This window comes from Corvus hawaiiensis, chromosome 2 (genome assembly GCF_020740725.1).
Source record: "Corvus hawaiiensis isolate bCorHaw1 chromosome 2, bCorHaw1.pri.cur, whole genome shotgun sequence".
Classification (NCBI taxonomy): Eukaryota; Metazoa; Chordata; class Aves; order Passeriformes; family Corvidae; genus Corvus; species Corvus hawaiiensis.
Genome location: NC_063214.1, coordinates 45,472,482 through 45,491,059, shown reverse-complemented (window position 1 = coordinate 45,491,059; position 18,578 = coordinate 45,472,482). Strand labels below are relative to the sequence as shown.

The 18,578-nt window shown below is 36.9% G+C and overlaps 1 long non-coding RNA gene across 1 annotated transcript; it reads left to right on the top strand.

The window, feature by feature from the left end:
* Positions 1–280: 280 nt before the first annotated feature.
* On the top strand, positions 281–13,459 carry LOC125322184. The gene is made up of 2 exons (XR_007201880.1): positions 281–913; positions 9,632–13,459. It is a non-coding gene; the product is annotated as an uncharacterized LOC125322184 (long non-coding RNA).
* Positions 13,460–18,578: the final 5,119 nt, after the last annotated feature.

Sequence of the window (18,578 nt, the reverse complement as noted above, 5' to 3'; positions counted from 1 at the left end):
TATTAAGTACTATGTCCTGGGCTGTGGACATATCAGACACAGTTCAGTTGAAAATTAGAATATCTAAATGTAGATATTAACCTGTGGGTATCTGCATAGTCGTATTGGGTTTGTGTGGACAGGTTCTGGTACCAGGGGATCAGTAGATCAGCAGCTTCTGTGAGAAGTCACCAGAAGCTGCTCCTGTGTCCAACAGAGCCAATGTCAGCTGGCTCCAAGACAGACCCACCACTGGCCAAGGCTGAGCCCATCAGCGATGGTGGGAGCAACACTGGGATAATAGATCGAAGAAAGGGAAAAAAATACTGCACAACAGCAGGCGGGAGAGAGGAGTGAGAATGTGTGAGAGAAACAGTCCTGCAGACACCAATGTCAGTGCAGAAGGAGGGGGAGGAGGTGCTCCAGGCACTGGAGCAGCGATTTTCCTGCAGCCTGTGGCGCAGACCATGGTGAGGCAACTGTGCCCCTGCAGCCCATGAGGGAGCAGAGATCCAGCTGCAGTCTCTGGAAGATTCCACACTGGAGCAGGTGGATGTACACAGCTGCACAAAGCTGTGACCCTGTAGGACGCTTGTGCTGGAGCAGGCTCCTGTCAGGATAGGTGGACCCAAGCAGAGAGAAGTGCATTCTGGAGCAGGTTTTCTGCCAGGTTCTGGGATCCCATGGTGAGGACCCCTGATGGAGAAGTTTTTCCTGAAGGATTGCACCCCATGGCAGTCCCCACGCTGAAGCAGTTTATGAAGAACTGCAGCCTGTGAGAAGGAATCACACTGGAGAAATCGTGGAGGACTGTCTCCTGTGGGAAGGATCCTACGCTGGAGCAGGGGAAGAGTGTGAGGTGGAAGGAGCAGCAGAGACAAAGTATTATGAACTGGCTATGAGCCCCATCCCCTATCTCCTTGCACAGCTTATGGTAAGAGGTAGAACAGTCAGGAGTAAAGGAAGTTGAGCTTGGGAAGATGAGAGTATGGGGGAAAGGTGTTGCAAAATTTGTTATTTTTTTCTCATTCTCTTACTCTAATTTACTGGCAATAAATTTAATTAGCTGTTCTAATTCAAGTCTGTTTTGTCCATGACTGTAATTGCTGAATGATCTCCCTATATTTAGGTTGTTCCCATGAACTTTTGATTGTATTTTCTCCCCCTGTCCTGTTGAGGAAAATGAGTGATGGAGCAGCTTGGTGTGCAGTCAGCAGCCAGCCAAGATCAACCCCTGGCTCTTCCACATTATTTTGTACTGCAGCAGATATTTTTATTGGGATTTCTGATAGGGATTATGATCATTATATATATAGTAGTAAATTTTCCCCATCAATATTAATTTTATTGTTAATTTTAATGTTATTTACAGAATTAGGACTGTAAGACTCTAAAAATAATTCTTACTATTTTTGTCTCTGTAGTTATTTTTGTCTTTTATCATACTTTTTCTCAGTGAAATGGTTCCTTTTTCCATGACCAGTTTCCCTTCTACTAATCAACCACTAGAGAGTTCCTAGAATTGTGTGCATATACTTGATCATATTATTGGTATGCACAAAGAAGTAATTTCTTTAAGGATTGCAGTTATCCAAATGACCAAGTGACATTAAGGTCTTCAGATTATATCTGGATAGAAAATACATGGAAAGCAATATTATCTAAGAAACAGAGCCACTGATTCACATCATTGTTAAGTGTGGAAAGGAACACCAGTGACTAATAAGCTGAGGGGGAAAAAAAAGGGAATACCACTTCTGTAGGATAGTTTCCTGGTTTCAGCAGTTTCTCTGAGTTAACCCAGTGAAAATATGCTCTATGCAAGACCATGTCTTGTGAGACAGCAAGGTTCTGTGCCATGTGTGTTCCCCTTCAAAACAGAAATTATTTATAACAGGGGAAAAAAGTTATTACCATTATGAGCAACCACGTTTAATACTAACCATTTTAAGACCCACAGGGAAGAGGGAAACATTAATTTTTCTTCTCATGTATCCCAAGCATTAATGTATAGCTTCAAGACATTTAATCTTTCCCTTTTTTTCTCCTGTCAGTCCTACAACCTTTTTTAGGGAAAGATGTATTGCAACATCAGCCAGGAAAAATGAGTAAGTCATTTCTTTTCCATGCAAGAGGAATGAGCAATCTATCTGGATAAGCTCAAGAAACAAAGATGAATAATGAAATGAATAGTTAGTTCACTAAAAAGTGCAGTGTCGAGGTCATTGAAATGTCACTATTTCTTGAAATGACTTTTTAATAAAGATTGTTTTGAAAAGCTCAGATTTTGATTTTGATCTTTTAAAACAGCATTTTTCAGCTTTTCATTTTAACATTTAATGTCAGGATTTTTCCAGTTTTGGTTAAGAATATAATAACTGATTATAAAACATGACTTCACATTAAATTAACTGATTTTTTTCTAAATTATTTAAGAAATAAAAAGGTTTAATAATGGCATAAAGTTCCACCTAATGTATCTCAAGTAAAAGTATGTGTAAATATTATCTCACCAAGAAATGCTGTAATATAGTTAAATTTATAATTCACTCAAAAGTTTTCATTTCTCTAAAATGACAACAGTGGAAAATAATGAAAAGTAGACAAATACGAGTAAACAAATAAAATGTAAAAATAAATTACATTGGTTCCATCTTACTAATTTTCTCATCTAGATTTTATAAAAAAATATGTTCATGTACAGAAAAAAGGAGCAGATAAAGACCATTAAGTCAGCAGAAAATTAACATGTCAGTAGAATAATATCTACAGCAATAAAATCTTGGAGAAAAAGTTCTTATTTGCTTATATGCTGATTTTGGAATCATTGGTAAAGGCTAGAAATGCTGCTGTATGCATAAAAATTCAGCTGATATTTCAGCAATCTGATGGGAAGATTTCCTTGGAGTGTTAAAATCTCAGGGATTAAATCCATTTATTACGGTTGAAACATACCAGAAGGTCAATGCATTGTTACCTTTTTTTCTGAATCCAGGACAAGGTGGAAGTAAATGATCTTTCTGGCCTTGAGAGTAGTCTTCTAACTAACAAAAGAGAGGATGAGGTAGTCTGATGTCAACCAAAGAAAGCCGAAGCAGAACAGAGAGAATGAGATAAATGGTCAAGCACATCTAGGAACTATGACTTAAAATTAAAAATACATAGGAGCTGCAAATGTAAACATACTGGAGTTTTTTTCTCTATTAATATTAACAACAAAATAATTTGTCTAAATTATTAGTGACTGTTTTCTTAAATTTAAAATATAAAATTGCAAGTTAGTAAATTCCAGGGCAGTCTTCTTTTGTTTTTCAGGTTTTTTTAAAGGTACTGAAGAACTGATTCAAGCTTAAAAATTAATGATGACTTTTGTGAGCCTTCATGATTTGATTATGCTTCTGTGGAAACCAATAACACATTCTCTGGTGCATACCAGGAGCTAGTTTCACAGGCATCCAGATAATTATAGGCTTAGTCAACTGGTAAATAGAAAGTAAAGAGAAAAATGTGAATAATTATTGGGAACTACTTAAGAACACTTACCAGGCCCTTAAAATACACTACACCACTGTCTAAAGTATTGTGTATTATTACAATTATTTGCAGAGGATGAACATCTTTACATATATTCCAATCAAAACACTCAATTGTTCACTCTCATAATATCCTCGAACTTCAATCTAATTTTTTTCATCTTTGTCTTTCACACTTTCAGCTTCACATTTTCTGCTAGAGTGGAAAGTCTGCTGTTATGTGTCTCTTCCTTGTAGAATGTGTTCTAATTATCCATTTATGTTCTTCTTGTTGGACTGAGCTCCTCAGGTTTTTCCTTCTAAGGCTTTGCTCAACCGCTCACTAAGCCTTGTTGCAGTTCTCTGAGTCCTCCAGCCCACCAGCTTATGAGGAATGTCATTCCCTTGGCCACTGGTAGCAGAATTAATACCCTCAGGGATCATATTAACTGTTAGGCTGTGGCACCAGAATGGACACAGATCACTGAGAAAGTCACTCACTAGTATTTTAAGTCTTTTCAAGTGTCACTGCTTTCCCATGGAAGTCTTCTGTCTGCTGCTATGAGAGATATTCCAATGTTTGGCCACACTGAAACTCATAAACCTATATATATGTATATGTGCACATTAGGTTGATCAGTTTTTTGGTTCTCTGCATCTGTCTGACTTCCTCCTAGCCAAACACCCATCCTTGATGCTATCTGTGGATGGCAAAACTCCCTTTTTTTAAACTGACAGTGATTTTGCTTTTTCAACAATAGTTGACAAAAGCTTTAAATTATGTCTGATTTCTTTTTTCCTTCCTATACTCTCCACAAATACCTAATTGATGAGTTATTAAAAGCTAAAGAGAATTTTGACATACTATAGACAGAGCTATTATTTTTTTTTTAAATATGCTGTTTAACTAGTGTTTAACCTACATGGTGTGCAGCAGACTAATTTTGTGTTGCTCAAGTTCCCTAACCCTAAGGTGTGATGTAGAATGCATTACAGAATTCTATTGCATTATCACTTGTGCATCTGCCAGATAAACTATATTCACATAAAAGTGAAGTGAAGCAGTTTTGACAGTACCTATTTCTCAAAACTATGTGGGAAGTAACATTCGTTACATTAACAGCTTATTAAGAGCCAGATGCTCAGTTTCTGAAACAGCACAACAATCTTTACTATTTTCAAATTGAATGACTAAACAGGAGTCGGGAGCTCATCTTTGGAAGTCTTGGCTGCTGGTAGATGTGAGGTTAGATTAGATGGTTGTAGTTACTCTTCATTTGCTTAAAAGAATCAGGTTAAGAAAAGCTGCTTAGATGAAAAATCTATGAAAGAGTTTTAAAATCTCTGAGTAGACTGCAAAAAGCCCGCACACCAGGATACACTGAGCATACAAACTATCATTGCTGGTTTAAATCAGCAGTTAGTGATCACAGGAAAAAGACTTCTTCAGGTAACTGAGAAGCTTAAAAAAAAACAACTCATGGCTGATTTTCAATGGGTCTTGTATCACAATTTTACCATACATTAAATGTGCTTTCATATGTTAAATGTGTTACAGTAAAATTAAGTGATGCTTATTAAGAAATATAGGAAACAGCCTTTGACAGGAGGTGAAAAGTGGTGTGCCATGACTCCTTCTCTGGATTTTCCCATGGCACGATACACTGACTACAGGCCTAAAACAAGGTAGTAGGTAAGTACAGTTTTTTGAAGATCTCCTGGCTAAATTCAGCTCCATGGGTGTGGTTGAAAACCTATTTTTTAAATTTCTGGATGAGAGCAGCACTGTGGCAGGCAGCTGGACAGCTCTGGACTCTGTTTTACACGTCAGTGTCAATCAAGGTCAAACACTGGGCTTGCACAAGCTGCAAGGACCTGTGCGTACCGACCAGCTGTGCTTTGGCAGCTGTATCCCAATTACACTTTCCAATATTTTGGACTGGAATATTTGACCAAAATGGTTTTGCAATATTAAAGACATAAAGTTTCTTTTCCACATACTTTTGCATTTCACCAGCAGTCAGAGCAGTTTCCATGCACTTGTCCATATGTTGCATTCCAATGCAGTGATGTGCTACTCTTTGGTCCTAATACATTAGATAATTGCTCGATTACATTGCTGAATATTAGACCTATAATTTTAATGCAAATTTTAATTTTCCCAAGAACAAGCATCTTCTGTTTAACTTAAAAGCAACACGCTTTCTGCTCAAACCTTGAACTTTTGATTCCATCAATGATTTAAAATACTCTTTAATGCATAGTCTAACTTTTAAAGTTAAATTATACTTTTTGAACACATTTCTGGCTTAAAGAGTTTTTTTTCCTAACTGATTGCTTTGATAGGCCAGGAAAATTCATTCCTTATGGGCAGCTTTGTCTTTGAATCCTGTGCCTTTCTGCAATAAAGAGAGTGTCTCCTGGATTTTCTGTAATTCCACTTTCTTACTGAGATTATACATTTTAACTAAAAACAATCCTTTCAGTGGTGATTCAGATCTAATTTTTCCAAAGCTGGTGAAATCTTGATGTGAGGTGAATATATACTGGTATAAGAAATTAGTCACTTTCCTCAATATATTCTTCCTGACGAATTTGTCTTTGATCCTATCAAGACTTTCAAAGCTTTAACATTAGTTAAGGATCTTCAGAAGAAAGCAGTCTGAAATTACATATAAAGGAAAATTATTAGACTTTTTCCTAATTATGGTTGGAGGCTCATTTAACACGCATCAGGGGAATGAAGCATTTCAAAATGGGCTGAGAGGAATTACAGCACTTAAGGTCTGTATTTCTGCCTGCTAGAGATTTAGTTGTGATTTCAGTGAACTCTTGTGGTAAGATAGAAGATGTTGCCTGTGTACCAAGGGGATAGAGACCCAAGGCAAAACACTTTGGAGGAAATGCTGTAGGAGGAATTGTGTACATAGCATGGGAATATGCCCTGACATTCAGTACATGGTCAGTTTGAAAAAGTCCTTTTCCTTATCTAACCTGAGATTCCTGCAGGAACAACCTCTCCAGAAATGAGACATGTCTCTGGAAGGACACTTATGGGATGTACACTGCCAAAAACTGCAGTAGGGTATCTGTAGGTATCTGAGAGGGTCATTATGGAAATAAAAAGATTTACCATGTGAATTTTTAAAATCTTTTTTGCTTAAAACACAATTCTTCACAGAGAAAAACAAAACTAATAGATTTATAATTTGTGGCTGAGACTTCATGACTCTATCCATTTTGCTTTTTTAGACTGATGTCCAATATTAGTCCAATTATTAAAAGTTAAAGATAATTTTGACATACAGGATGGCTGACATCCTCTCATTCTGAAACTATATGGAGATGTCCATGTAAAATTATACTGGTTTTATATATTTTCTCAGACACAGTAGAAGGCTCAAGGTGCATTAATAATATGTTGTATTTTCAATATTATTTTCTTTCATCATCCTATTCTCCCTGGAATTCTGTTTGCTATTGAGGTTGGCTTTTCTCACTACATAGAATTTCATTTCCATCTTCTGTGTTACTGCTTTTCCAGACCTCACCTATGTTTTCCTTTTTCACATATAGTTTGTAGTTTCCAGTCTCAGATTGTCTTTGTGAAGAAAGTTTCAAATGGAGATGACTCTTAGACAAAGAGTCACTGCAATATGGTATTGTTGCTTATCTTCTTTAAAACATTTGGAAATAATAGTGATGGTATTGGAACGGACCTGGGACAAGAAGAAATACAGAAATCTCTACCCACCTTGAAAGAAACAGTGGATATTTCAGGACAAACAGAACATACATATGAAAAAAAATTATCCAGCATAGTTCATGATAAATGTTTTTTCCCGTTTTAATCACATGTAATAAATTTTCAGTCATTTCCTTATCCTAAAAGTCCTTGAAATTAAGTTTTAATACAGAAAAGGAGAGGGAAAATGACTTACCTTAGCTCCTTTCCATAGTACTCAGCTGCATTTTCTTTAATTTTCTAATATGCAAGGCTTATTCCAATCTCTGCAGCTGTTAGTCTAATTGGATGATTTCCTGTTTGAAATGCAGAATAATTTAAAGTGACTATAAGTTGTTCAGGGAACCCCCCTTTCTAGGACATTACTTAATCTGACATATTCAACGCTCATCAGAGATTCAACATCTTTTCAAACTGATTACTGCTTCCTCCATCACACTCCAAGTTCCATGACTTCCATTTAAGTGCACCAATTTAGAGTTTGATTATTCAAATGAAACTAAGAGGAAAAATCAACCTTTTTTTTTTTTTTTTTGAATGCGCTTCCTCAAAATGTATACTGCATGCAGTCCTCTGTAGTATTTGCTAGATTCCTCATTTTCTGTGATGCAACAGCAAGCTCTGTATTTAGGGTATTTCTTTGCTGAGGGTAAGAACAGTGATGTGGGAGAAATGTATGTTGCATATGGCTAATATCCACCAGAATCTATCTGGTGAAATAAAGTTTAGTTTTTTATTAAAAAGGGACAACATTTCTTTTGAGTAATGAATTTCCTTAGATGTGAGTTTCACAAGAAGTGCAAATAATCAAGAAATGGTATTTCTTTGTACAGCCTTGAAACAAAAAAGTTTGATTTGCCAGGCCCAAAACTTCCTGTGAGTCAGGTCACTGAAAATGTTGACTGTGTGAGAGAGAATATTCCCCTTACTAAGACAATTCATCAGGCACGTGGCCCTCCAAGGAACCTAATTATATCAGCCTCCTGAAAAAAATGCTGCTTACCATCGGACTCGTTTGCTTGTTTTGGTTTATTTTTGTTCTGTTTTGTGTTTGGTTGTTTTTATTCTCTTACTGTATTGTTCATGCCTACAGAATTTTCCTCTTGGTAGGGTAAAGACACAATGTTTTCTATAGATCCCCTTGAAAACATGAAAATTTTTCTCAAGTAGTTGCTCATAATTGTTGATGAAGTTACTTGCCTTAAAAGCTATTCCTGCAGGATAAGATTTGAATGGTAGGTAAAGAAAAAAACATTTGCAAACAGAGTATGTAATAGGCTCCAAAGGAGAAGATGAGGTTTCTTCTGTGTGGAAGAATCTGGGAAGGCATTTACTGAACCATAATGGGAACAGTTCACTTGAGGTTTCATCTGGAAACTTTCACCCTTTGTAAGAATGTCTGGGACATGAGCAGCTCACTTATAAAAATGACTGGGAGAGAGACGAGACAGGGAAGATTTCTTAAGATGTACACTGAGTCCATGGACATCACTTGAACTCAAACAAATACAACACATTTAAAAGCAAAATATATAAATGCATTCTAATACAACCTTTGCACATGTGCTCATGGTGAAGGAGACCAAAACGCCTCTCCAAGGACAATTTTCTAGCTGGTAATGTGTTCTGGCTGTCAGCTTGGCAGACTTATGATGAAAAGTGGCAATCCTCTCTTGTTTCAAGCTGCCATTCCCTCTTTACCTTACATTGTTCTGAGGCAAGTTTTTCCTCAGAAGTAGCAATGAAAAAGGAGTTCAAAAGTTGAAAATAAAAGCTGCCCAGGGTATAAAATATTGAGGGTGATTTTATTTGTTATTCCTGAGGGGTAAAACATGTTTCAATTGTTGGCCATCACTGGTCAAGTGTGTATACAGTTACATACACCTCTTCTGACTACTTTTTTTCATTTATTTCATACTGTAATGACTAAATTTTACCAGGTCAAACCTAAAAAAACCCACAGAACCCCAAACCACTTTCATTGATGTTCAACCACAGTGTTTACCTGAATAATGCACAGGCAGAGGGTGTGCAGAAGTCTCATAGTTTATGATCACCTTGGGTAGTCAAACTTCTTTATTTAGGCTTAAGACTGTTTTTCATTTTCATTAATTTCTTTATGCATTCAATCGTGGCATCATGTATGATGAAAGAAAATGTTTGTGTAATATGTATCCCAGGTAGATGTGAAGCAATGTTCTAAATACCTTCAGGCTCCTATGAAGGGACTGGACTTGTAACTCTAAGAGGAGTAGCAGCTGGCTGTTCCTATGTTAGCACACAGTGACAGACCAGTTGGAGTGTACCATCTGTAAGGAAAACAACTGGCAGTAAAGTTCTGGAGTCTTTTTTTTCATTTTGGCTTTTTGTTGCTTTTTTTCTTTCTTTACTTCAGGCTAATTCTACTTTGGCCTGGTGGATTGAGTGACCATTGGTTGATGGAGTGTATCAGCCATTCTTCTGGAGCTCCTTGTCCAGTTTAGTTTCATCTAAGGTGGTACAGTTCAAGATCTCCAAAGACCACTCCTTGAGAATCCAGAGAAGAGCATGAATCTCACTTTGGAAGCACACTGCTGATCCATTTTATTTAGATCTAATCCATTAGTCCAGTGTTCTACATGATACCAATTATGCATTGATACTGAGACCTCTATATAATATTTCAGGCCTGTTCTCACGAAATAAATCGATTTTCTCTGATACTCTGCTATATTCTCTTTTCACCACATTCAAAATCAAGAAAGTGTCAAGTGAACTGGATTGATACCCTCATTGATGACTGGGGCCTTTCTATTTCTGGAAAGGAGATAAATGGCATTTTCTTAAGAAAAATTCTTATAAAAGAATTGGCTTTTTAAAATTTTCATCAGTTTCTTTTGAACCTTTTGAACCATAATTTTTTATGAAGCATATTACAGATCGGTAGTGCATGGAAAGATTAGTCAGAAGACATTTAGAGCTAGTTAATGAACACTACTTTACAGAGTTTTTATTTAGTAAAATTAGAGGGCATTGCTTTAGTCTGTGTAAAGGACCTATTATCTTGCAGCTAGCGTCCAATAATTTGTCTTACATAAGCAGTTAAAGTTAGTAGGGATCTCAATATAGCAGTTTGACAGAAGTGTTAAATATAGGTATCATCTAAACTCGCTGGAAATGGGGATTGTTTTTCCTAAGAACACAGTCCAAAAGTGAACAAAAATGAAAGGGAAAAACTTCCAGCAGGCCTTCTTGGCTCAAATCATAACAACTATGTTAATCAGAGCGTTGTTTTGCACTGCCTGCAATTGCCTTTCAACAGTCAGTACAAAAGTCAGCAAAGCATAAGCATTCATGTGACAAGAATAACTCCCTTAGGAGTAGAAGCTGAAGCTGACCTGAGGAGAGGACATTGCACAACTGCAAATGTAAGTACTTGGGGAAGGTTCGTAGCGTGGTAATTTTTGTAAACGGCTACAGGTATTTGTGTCCAGTTCTCATGGAGAAGTATGTCATTTGTTCCTGTGCACCATGCAGTCTGAAGTGAAGAAAGAAAGAAAATATGAGTTATCAGATGACTGTCACATATTTTTACTTGAACAACACTATTTCAGATACTCAATTATTTATTTTTTCCCTCAAGTCTCTTCAGCTCCTTGGTATTACCAGAAATCCCTGATCTTAGAGATTGCTGACCTCACTATTGTGGGGCCATGCAAACTGATCAGATCAGAGACACGAATGAGTATCTCACAAAAGACTGGGGGGCAGAGGCTTAGAATGGTGAGGAATGTTTTGCTGGAGCTCCTTGATTGTCTCTAAGCTATTGAGTGGATTTTATAATAAGCTCAGAGAATATTATTTTTTATATCATAAATATATTAAAACACAGTTGCCCTGCCAAATCCAGATGAGAACAGCACCGATCCTGAATTGGCTGCTGTCAATAAACTTGTGCTGTATACTCAGTACTGTGATGCATCTTAGTGCCTGAAATGAAAATTTAAAATCCATAGTAAATAAAGCAAATAGAATTTGCAAGGCAATATAAATACCATGTTCAGAAATGTTTGAGTAAAAATAGCAAAAAGAAAGGGCAAGATAATAAAATAACCTATTCAGAGACATTTTAATAAAATTAAAAAAGGCATAGATAACAAGCTAGACAAAAATGAGGCATATCATCTATGATGAGGTAATTATGTTTTAACGGATGAGGTGGAATACCTATTCTGAATATGATGGAAGTATTCCAAGTTCCCATAATAAATTCACTGCTCCTTTTGCACATGTAGTTGTTTCAGGCAGGAACTTTTCTAGAATGAAGAGATGGGCATTCAGTCGAAAGCAAGACAACAGACAAATAAGAAAAATTACAATCAGAAATGCAAGTTTTCAGAAGGAAAGGTGGTAGAAGTAGAAAAGCTGAACAAAGGAAGACAAAAGAAGTGTTCTGGGTGGAATAGACAGCAATGTTTTACCAATTAAAACAGCTTTTAAAATAAAAAAACAATTCTGATGAAAACACCAAGAACCTTATTAAATAATACTTGAGGAAAGAACCTACCTTCACTTTATGAAAAACTCTGTGGCATTTATAAGGTATGCAATTTCTACACTTCATACACAGAGGAACGTCAAAAGTATGTCGTCTCCTGTTGATGGTCCTTTACTGCTTAAATAGTGTCTGGCTATTCTTAGGTGAAACATAAAAGCATGCTGAAAAGCAGTCCCTGAAGATCACTTCTGCAGGAAAGATGATCACTTGTGTTTGAAACATATTACAGACCAAACTGAAGAACAGGAAGACACTTATAACAATACGAGTTCAAGAGCACTTCTGTCAATCAGCTTTCTCGGGGCCACTTTCCCAAATAACAAAATAAACTTTTAAATCAGTAAAAATTAAAATAATTGATATTTTTTTCCTTTTTGTTATGATTGATCCAGGAGTTTTTCTTTTTCTCTCTAAGCTATTGGAATATGATACCAATAGCATTTTTTTAAAAAAATCTAAATTAAAGGTGTTAAAACTTCTTAATCAAACTATATATTTATTAATTTAATTAAAGTCTGAAATCTCTTTACAAACATATTGTCTTTGAGTACAATTGTTTTTTTTCCCTAACAGACTCCTCTTGGTTTGTCATTTGCAGACTTCCATTAGAAATGTGCCCCTTAGACTTTCTCTGAAGACACTACTGAATGTTCCCATGACAATTTGCAAAAGCAGGATCTTCTTTTGGTCTCTGTTTTTGACATTGGGCTTTAACTGCATTATTACCTAGTAAATGGAGCTATTGTTAGAAATTACTGGAATATGACAGGCCCTGTGACAATTTCTGAGACTTTAAAATGCACTTGTTCAACTTCAGACTGAGAAAAAATCCTGTTTTTCTGGAGAAATGATCGGTGTAAAAACATTTATTTTTGTTTCAAATTTTCATTATGACCTCTCCCTGTGTCTCCAGTAGTGATCAGAGGGTCTTCCTGGAAAGGCATAAACCTTTCTTTGGCTAACATCACCAAAATCTGAGTGTCTAAGAAAAGGTTGCCTTTGCAACCTTTCTTTTCCACAGTGCAGAGGAAAAAGCATTATTTAGCAAAAATATTGCTGCAAGTCTTTCACACTTTACTATTCTTCTGCTGGGAAGCAGGTTGCTTTCAAAACTTTCTAGCAATTTCTCTTAAAAAAAAAAGGTGACTTGTCAATAATCTTTTCATTGAGTAAAAGCAAATAAAAAAATAACAAGATGAAGGTTTCTATTGCTCAGTTGATCCCTAGGTACTTGTTGGGGATAAAAGGAAGCAAGGTATACAGAAGGAAAAATTTATTAAATGTTTAGCATGAGGAATGTCTCAGCACATCCAGAAGGCAATCTTTCTAGGGTCATTTGCAAGAGTTCTGCCCTGAAAAAAAATACAGAAAATTAATTCTTTATGTTATTCTCAAGAGATTAGGGCTTACTTGGAACAGGGAGCATCCCTGCAAACTCTTTACTAGTCAATGGATTTAGGCTCCAGTGTGATCATAGAATAAATCTGGCTTTAGGTTTGTGGTATGAGATCAAAAGAAAATCCCATGAAATGAAGTAAGAAGCCAATTTAAACTCATTCTGTATGGTCAGTTTTGCTCAAAAGATGTTGCTGTGCTGACTTTGAAGTCTCAGGCTTTCTTCTGGAATAAGTTTCAATGCATTATCTCTTTTCCTACATGCCTGAAAATAAAAGGGTTTAAACACTGTATTGTATGCTTCAGTGCTCATTTGAAAAAATGCCAGCAAGCCTTCCCTCCTGCCCTTGCCTGCCCTCAGTCTGGATAAAATTTGTGTTTTGAGTTATCTGGTAGCACACAGATGCAATATCAATGGCTATTGAAACATGGAATAAAGGTATAAAAATTACTATTCTTGCTATATTCTCAGGCTTTTTTCAAACTGAACTAAGCAAATGCCTGTTTATGAGGTTGGGGGACTATAGGTAATGACTCTGCATTGTCAATTTTTTATATTTTATCTTAGGTTTCATTCATGAGTTCCGTGACTTCCCTCTTTTGCTTGTTAATGAAAGCTAGGATTAAAATTTTTCCAGCCTAGTGATGTATTTTTTGTTAGTGCTGCAGTCTCTTGACTAAAATAGGGTGCTGTGTGTGCCTTCTCCATAGTGCAGAAAGAGACAGGTAATGAGAAATGGCCAGCAAATGAGGAAAGAGCTAATAAGCACTGCTGCCAAGCTGACTTCACAAAAAAAAAAAAAAAAAAAAAAAAATTCTCTTTTAAAAACTGAATAATGAGAAAAAGTGGTATGAGTGCTACAGCTGGGGTTGTCAGAGAAAACCCACTTCAGAAAGTAAAACATACTGCAGATATAAGGCTTTTTTTTTTCTAACTCATCAGAAAGGAGTTCCAAAAAGAAAATGCAGACCTCAACAAATAAGTAGTCAAAAAGAGAGAGAACCATCTGTTGTATCCCTTTTTCCCCCTCCAAGGGTAAGGGAAGACCTTCATAGTCTGAGTCAGAAACCTACAAATAGGAGACCTATGGAAGGGGCTTCATTTCCCACTCCAGCCTGGAGAATTTAAAACAGGATGGGTAGAGAAGACCTAAAGGAAGAAGGAGAGCATGAAAAAGTAATAAAACCAAACGGATTTCAGAATTATTTTAGTTCGTCTTTACAGATATTTGAGGATGCTATTTATAGAGAGGAGTATTTGCAAACTAGTGTCAAAAAACATATGTTAGGAGATGCATCCATGAATGCAAATTTCACAGGAAAACCTGTAATTTTGCTAAAAAAGGGATGTAATCACGGGTCCACCAGTTTGCAGTTAACTAATGTCATCAAATGAGTGGATTTCTGCTGAGAAAACACATTTCTTGAAAGATCAGAAGACCATTTGAAGGTATTTTTTTTCAAGACATTTGCCATTGTCTTGAACAGTCTTTAAAGATTATAATAATATGTATTTTCTGGAAGCAGTAGTCACAAAAAAGGGTAATATTACTGAAGTGTGAAACAATCAAGCAATGAGCATTGCTGTGTGACTGTAACCTCCATTTCACCTTGAAGCTTCTGTAGATGAAATTTCAGAGCATAATGAGATTAAATCTTTTTCTTGAAGAGCTTTCAACTTATGTCCCAGAACTACAACCAGGTCCTACAGGGTGACCTGATTTGAAGCTAATGGAACTCTGCAAGGATGCCAAGGTCACTCCTTGCCAAGCCTCTGGGAGAGACTCAGCCTGTGTCAGGTCTGACAACAGGAGTGATGACAGTAGATGAAGCAACCCTGAGGCAAAGTCTGAATCAAAATCAGGTCGTGTGTAAAGGAATCATTGGGGTTGCACTTTTTGCATCAGCTGAGAATTTGGTCCTCAGGGAAAGAAGGTTGGTGGCAGATGGCAGAGGTTCTGTGGATCGACTTCGGAAGGGCAGCAAAGCCACATAGCAATGATGAAGATCTTCAGAGTCAGAATGAAAAAAGTGAAATACTGGATCTTGATTTGACACACTTTTCATTCTCCTCTTCATTCCCTTCTAGTACAAACCTTTTATTTATTTCATATAGTTTTGCTGGTTTTCACTCCAAGATCTATTTAAACGTAAGTACTTAGATGGATGTTAAAAAAATGTGATATCTTTCACATTGAGCTCAATTAATATGTAAAGTCTTTCAAATGGTACTGCTAAAGCAGCAAGGAAAAATAGAGTCTGCTGCAATGGACTTAAATGACAGCTCTGCAATGTGGTCAAAATCTGTGATAGTGATATTTGAAAATGAAGGTTAAAAAGTGGTAAAGAGCATCTATTTTTCTTTTTTCCAGAGTAGAGTAAATGAATATCATATCCCCATCCTTACAAAGTACTAAACTAATGGTATTCAATTAAATCAAATCCTCTTGAACCCTAGATGACTAATTAACAGGAGTAATTACCAAGCAACTATCTCCTATTACAAATCTGCATAGCATGGTGCAAAATCTAACCTTGAATAGTTTGCTAAGGAAAAAAAAAAAGAAAAAAAAAAAAAAGTTCTGTATTTCAAATTACATCCAGTAGGCAGATAGCAAGGACACTGGCAAGGGCATGGAGCCTGGCAGATTTGGGGAATCCAGTAGGTGGAACGCATCAGCAATGACACTGAGTTACTTCCTGACAATAAGCCCATACCAGCCAGCTAAAGAGGTGAGAGCAGCTGAAACCAAAATCCTTCCCTATAAGGTGTTTGCTCTGAAGAATAAAAATAAAAAATATTACGGGAAAGCAATTTGAGTCCTGTATGGTGTCCCTTTCTTGGGAAGAGTTTTTACATTCAGTTGGACAGCAGTACTAAATTCATCATAATCTACAATAGCTATTTAATGATGAGGCTAAGGTTGCTATCAGAGGCACCTGTAAAAGTGGTTTTGATGTTCTTAAGACTACATCCAAATAGAATAATGATCACTTTCTCTTCTGGGGTATGCTATACATGAGGTCTGAAGCACATGAAATAATAGGAACACAACTTTGCAGGCACCACGAGATGCCTTTGTCAAGAGCACATTATATGCAATCATACAATGTGAAATCAAGGCCTGAATGAAAAATGTAGGTCTGTGTAGGTTACGGGGGTTCTGGGGTCCAGTCGGGACGGCCGGACGTAGACGGTAACGGATGGAGACGAGAGATCTCTATAGGCAGGTCTTGGGACACAGCCGGTTTATTGTAAAGGGCGTGGGTATTGGGGCACTGCTCAGAGCTGGTAGACTCAGCTCTGAGCAGGCCCAAGAGAGCAAGAGAGTGAACGGGTGAGAGAGAGAGAGAGAGAGAGTAGGAGCAAGAGTAGAAGTGGAAGAGAGAGAATGAGAATGTGAATGAGTAGAAGAGAGAGAGTGAGAATGAGAATGAGTAGAAGAGAGAGAGTGAGAATGAATAGAAGTCCTGGTTACAATACAATAAATCATCTTCTGTACTGAATATTCTAATTGTCACTAACCAATCTAATACAAGATACAAATCCTATAGCATTTACATACAGCCTATAAGAGTTCTTATATTACCATAGAGTGTTACATCTTAACTTCTAAAAACTACTCTTTGGACCCCTTCTGCTGAGCTAGTAGGGTCTGCTCTGACCCTTGGACCTGCCTGCAAGCAGAGGGTATTGTTCCATCAAGAGGGGATTACTTCAGTCGGCCATACCATTGTTTTCTAGTTGTTCAGTAACTAAGACCTGGTATTTCAAAAGTGGCTTTCATTTCGATGTTGCCTGTAGTTTTCATATTCCCAAAATCTTTTGTCAGGCAATCATATTTCCAAGGCTTTCCTGTTTCATCTTCCCCAACAGGTCTGCCTCAGGAAAACTATGGTACCAAAAATCCCATTGTGAACACTGGAAGCCAGGACAGAATTACAATTAACAACCAAAAAACTGTCAGGTAAGATCTTCCCTTCTTTCATTTTTTTCTCCCTCATATTAAGTCTTTATCCTTCCCTTGTGAGATTTAAACTTTAAAGACTCTTGCTTAGAGTCTGCTTCCCACACTAATTACAGACACTAAGCATCTGTTGGAATGTCCTCTGGTTATCACTGGAATTTAAACTACCACCATTCCCCACAGTATAGTAGTTAAATCTTAGTGGTTTAAGTCTATATTCGCTAGTACTTAGTATGCAGTGAAACAGTAGATGCATCTGAAATATGCAGATGAGTTCTAACACACTCTGATAATGAAGGAGATAAAGCAATCATTCACAGGTCTTTTCAAATGAAATACCTCATCTCTCTATTCAGATACACAACTTTTAATTAGTGTTTGCCTGAGAATTGTCCATACACTACAAAATCCTCTCCAACTTTTGATTTACAAAGGTAAAACTGAAAGAGAAATACCAGCTCTCCCTTCAGCCAGCTTCATTCTTCACATCTGTTTGATAGTCTCTGAAAGTTGTTTGCTTTCCTTTTGGAACTGCATAGTGATTAAAGAAAGCCAATTTGCTCAGAAAACTCAGTGGTTTGTCTTTCTGATATCTCTGCAAATTTTATTCTGCTTGTAGAACTGGAATTCTCAAAATATCCAATCTTGGCTTTTCTGTTTTATTCAGATAGGGAAACAATCAGAGCTCTATTAGTTTGCTCAATTCCAGTTCTATTCCTTGGAGTTTATCTGCTTTACCTGAGTGTGCAATCTTTCAAAATAAATGTTCCTAGCTACCAGCCTATCAGGCATTAGACACTGCGTTTTGGATTTGTTGTTCAGTTCTCCAGCTTCCCTCACTCCCAGCTTGATTCATTATCTCTGTACGAAGCTCATTCATGTCCTGCCATCACTCTAGCTCTTTCTTATGCTGTTGTGAAATGTTGTGGCACCTTCATTTTATTTGGACTGGGAGCTTGACTATTACAGAGACCATATTGGGTTTTGCTTCTTTCAAGACATGCATTTTGAGTAAAATAATTTGACCAAAGTATTTTTTTTTTTTTGGGGGGGGGGGGAGGGGTGAAATAGTATTTTCAACAAACAAGTCCCCTCACTGTATCCCCAAATTTCTATCTTATTGGAGCCTTTTCATCTCAGCTACACAGGCTCTCATGCAAAATGAAGCTTAGGTGTCCTAAGTCAGATTTCAAAATTTTCATACCTGAATACAAAATCAAGATTTCCCCAGTCAGTCATTGAGTTGATACCTTATCCTGGGACCATCCAGCATGCATTAATATTGGACTTTTTAAAATTCTTGTCTTCACAATATACTGGAATATTCTTATCCTAAAAATGGGTAAGACTGGCCTATCTCAATGAAACCCTCTGCAAAAGCAACAACAACAACAAAAGGCATTCTCTTTGTATCTAGCTAGAGGAACTTGATTGTGACTGCT